General features: G+C 38.9%; 1 long non-coding RNA gene across 1 annotated transcript in view; it reads left to right on the forward strand.

Annotated features, from left to right (window-relative positions):
• The first annotated feature begins 694 nt into the window (after nucleotides 1-694).
• Nucleotides 695-4,489, forward strand: part of LOC107102109 — a 34,670-nt gene continuing 30,875 nt past the window's right edge. Inside the window, exon 1 of the long non-coding RNA XR_001482113.1 lies at nucleotides 695-817. This is a non-coding gene — a long non-coding RNA (uncharacterized LOC107102109). The remainder of the gene's footprint in view (nucleotides 818-4,489) is intronic.

Below are 4,489 nucleotides of genomic sequence, written 5' to 3' on the forward strand. Positions count from 1 at the left end.
AGTCTATTGGATTGAAATTACATTATTTAGGAATGAGTGGTGGAAGGGTAAACAGCCCCATGATTTACACTATTTAAATCAAATTAAAATGGCCTAAAAACTATCCTGCTTCCTGCAGTCCAGACCAAATATGAGCATTTAATCTCTTTTAAAGGGGATGACGAAAGCTAGATATCACTGATTCTCTTTGCTCTGATTTGTACTCTTCTTGGCTTAGGGCAACTAAAGTAAGCTCCAAATTATATAACTTTAGCAACAGTCAGAGTTTGGACAGTGTCAGTGTTTTGGGCTAAGCCATGTGAGTTTCTCTTGCTTTCGTTCTGATAAACTTAATTTCAGGTAAGTTTCTAGTCTAAAAAAGCACAACAACTATTCTCAATTATTGCTGTAGGATGGATCTTTATATCTTTTATCTTATCTTTATATATATTTTATATTTTTCATCTTTCATGTAGAAATTGGTTCTTATACCCTCCTGGTTAACTTTAATATTTCATTTTGTTGAGGTTCTACACCAAGTAATAACTGCAATATTAAAATCATTAGTTCTGAGCATCAGCAATAGAAAAACAGCAGAAGAGTTTGGAGTCATTTAGTTAAACAGTGGAGTCATTTGCAAACATAGGTGGTGCTGCTGGGCCAGTTCATCCTTGAATGATGAATGAGACGATGCAGGAACAGAGAAGGTAAAGAGCAAAGCTGCAGGGGCAGACGGCTAACATGTCCTTGTAACAGAGGAAAGAACACCGCCATTATCTCATAACTGCTCTCTTGGTCCAATTACGGTACTTCACAAGTGCAACATAAAGTGGGGACGGTAAGTTTCAGTCTTATGTCAACCTTCAACTCTCTGAATTCAGACTAACAATAGAACCTATTGGACATGCTGTTGCTGAAGGCCAGATGCTGTACATGAGCTGACAAAAAGTTCTTGAAACCTTCTGACAAATCTGTTTAGTTACACAGGAGATCCGCTCTGATCACACACCTGAGATGACAAAATATCTCCTTGTTTCTCATTAGAAACCTAACTGTCAGTGTGGAAAAGTTTCAGACAGTCACATTGCGTTCTAACAGAGCTGATCGTCTGTCTGTGTTTAAAATGACAATGGACTCAGTAGACGGCAGTTCCTGTAGCTCATTAAAAGTAAGCGCCTGAGCAGCTTTAGGACAGAGTTGATTGGAACAGGAGGTAATTGAAGAAGCAGACAGTTTCTGCTGACAACAGAGTCAGATGTCCTGCGGCTAAATTTGTCGTGTCTCAGGAGGTCCTTTCTTCACGTGATTTACACAACTCTAAAGGCTTCAGGTTTTGAATTATAATTACTCCAAAAAATAAGACACTTTTCCATTCAGGTGATGAAGAAAGTCTATCAATGTTTGCTGTGACAGAGGCTGATCCAATGCGAATTTAGGGAATCATAAATGATAGAAACTAACTGCAGAGACTGGTCTTAAATCATTGATACAAGGTTGCTGTAGGGTAAGACTTTCAACCTGACTGACCTAAGTTAAGGCTCTGATTTCCATGGTGGATGATGGATCAGACTTGGGTTCATTGTGAATATTGCACCAAAATCACAATCTCTCTGTCCCAAAGTTGATCAGTTTTTAATACTTATGTCAAATTTATCTCACTGTGATAGATTAGCAAGAGAAGGTTGAGGCAGTAGGTGGTCCTCTGAGAGACCTTACACCCTGATTGGGTCACAAGTCCTTTTTTTTTTTTTTTTTTGCTGTGAGTTCAAAGGCATGTATGCTATGAAGTCGGACCAGCTATTGTATGAATAGCAGACACAGAAGTCTGCTATTAATAGGCTGTTTTCCTGTGGAAGGGATTGAAAGCATATATGCCACCGTATTAGACTTTCATATTTCACTCCTTCTACTGCCAGTCACTGGGTAGTGAACATTTAAAGAGAACTATCTTCAAACCCTCATGGCTGGCATTCAGATAGAATTGTCGAGAGCCTTAGACAGAACTCACAATTTTTTTACCTCCCAGATGTATATAAATAAATTACATCCTCAAGGAATCACTCTGAATTACATCTGGCATGTAAGGGCCAACTAGGGTTCAGTTGACAAAGGTCACTTTGTCATACTAAAATTGGCATAAGAGTTGGTATCTTGACCTGTTGAGAGTTTATTTAAGCTAAGTCGGATGTATAATCAGCTATGTGAGCATCATGTTTATGTATATATAGATATATATAAAATGCCTGTTTTCAAAAACCTATATTACTCTTATACATTAAGGATGCATCTCTGATTAATACAAAACCTGCTAATAACAATTTTTACTCAAATGAAACCTTAAGATAATAAGATTTTACCTGCTCAGATCAGTAATCTTGATTATTAGGGTCCTGTCACTTATATGCAAATTAGATTTAACTAGCCCTAACTCAATGTATTCAGTCACTATACAAATGAATTGCAAACAGATGCACAATGCTGGAAAACACTAACGTGGGGTCAGCCGGGGCATGTGAGGAAAACACACACCTGTCCTCATGACAATTAAGTGACAGACCATGGTAAATCTGTGAACAACTCTTCACAGGGCTGTTTTGAGTTATGCCCTTCAGTTCCTCTCCGTCATTTGGACCACTGAACCACAAAAAAACCTAGAGAAGAGAGGCTCTGCAGGCCTATACGTTGATTTCTTGATTCAGGGATATTCTTTCCTGTCTGCAGAGATCAGCGAAAACCTTTCTGCTGCAACTCAAAGTGGAAATATCAGGTGTGTCACACACCTGTTGTCTTTCTTCTAAAGAGAGAGGAAATATGAGATGTACAAAAACATAGATCCAGAGGTGGCCATTGAAAAGTAGGGGAAAATGTTGAAGAGAGAAGGGGTAGACAAACATGGGAAGAGGGAGACAGAGGGACGGATAAAACAGGAGAAATTTAAAAGCACTGTGTGACAGGAATGTGTAGGCATTTTTAGACATATAGCTCTAATTAGCCTTGAACACTTTGTTATGGAAAGTGTTCAAGTTCCCAATGGATATAAATAAGAATGAATGTACATAAGCCAGCGTGTTATGCTGCATGTGTATTGCTATTGTTACCTTGGGAGGGTGGCCTCTGACATTTTGTGCCCAGGGAACCTTGCACATTTTTTTGTTTTTTCTGGTTAATGACAGTTTATTACTAAGAAAACTGTCATTAACTTGAAAAAAAGAAATTACAGTTTTAATTACAGTTTTTTTTTTGTTATGACTGTTGCCATAGGGTTCTTCTTGGTACTTATATATGACACAACCACAAAAAGAAGACAACAGAAAACCAAAATAAACATCTAAAAACATTCCTATCGTGAGTACAAAATATTACTGAGGGTGGTACTGTTGCTGCAACTTAGTATTTGGACCTTGCAGTCTTAATTTGGCCCTGCTGCTTGGAGGCATTTTAGTTGTTCTAGAATAGAAGAGTTTAAGGAAAAATCAAACACAAGTATCATTTTTTTTCCTCCAGGGAATTTTAATGCAAGTTTATTTCATGCTAATTGCTGTTGCCTGTGTATATTGTCCTGCTATGCCTTCTCAACTGCCAAGAGGTAAGTGTTGAGTTGTCCAGAGTGATTGTTTGTGTAAGACACTTTAAGAAGGCATTTTGGTTGTAAGGAAAAAAAATAATAAAAAAATAAAAATAATAATAACAATAATAACAATAATAAATAAGACATTTATTCGTAGCTGCCCTATTTGATGCTAACTCTTTTTTAATTAGCAAATGTTTAGTCATAATAGGCTCTAAAAATCTGACCCACACACAGAGAACCACTTAGCGACCAAGGGTAAAAGTTAACTGGTTTATTGTGGGTTAGCAAAAACACAGATGGAGAGAGATATTCTGCTTTGTAATGCTGTTGGACCTCAGCTGACTGGTGAACCGGAACTGGAAACTCTGAAGGGGAGATCATAATGATCAGTTCATGGACCGTGGGAAAAAAGGACAGAGGCTTGTATATTGCTTGAGAGGCACTCACGTTTTGGGGGGCTCTTGGTTATTCCTTGGATCAAGTTTGTGGATGAACTCGATGGAGAGCGGACAGGCAGACAAGCGTTGGATCCAGAGGAGTAAACGAGTGGACTGTCACTTGGTTTTCCAGAAATGGACTTGATCATGTGGAGGTTTCCTCTTGCTCAGTGTGACTCGGTTAATCCTTCCAGGGGGGATAGAAGGTCCAGGCTTATCCAGTGATACTGAAAGGCTTCCTGCCGAAGAACAAAGACAAAGCAAGTTTAGACTCAGAGAGACAAGGCTAAAGTTAGACTACAAGTCTCAGTTTGGCTAGAGTACCCAAAACTGGCAAACACTCTGGCATCGAGGTAGTGACAGCCCGCTGCTCAAATAATCCTCTGGTGAAGACCCAACGAGCCGCAGGTGTGCAAGGAGGCGAAACGAGAACAGGGCCCCATCTGGTAGTGGAGAGAAGAAATTCCGTAAAAATTCAAAAAATATCCACTGGACTTGGTTT

This window comes from Cyprinodon variegatus, unplaced genomic scaffold, assembly GCF_000732505.1.
Source record: "Cyprinodon variegatus isolate N-32 unplaced genomic scaffold, C_variegatus-1.0 Scaffold1203, whole genome shotgun sequence".
In the NCBI taxonomy this organism is placed as follows: Eukaryota; Metazoa; Chordata; class Actinopteri; order Cyprinodontiformes; family Cyprinodontidae; genus Cyprinodon; species Cyprinodon variegatus.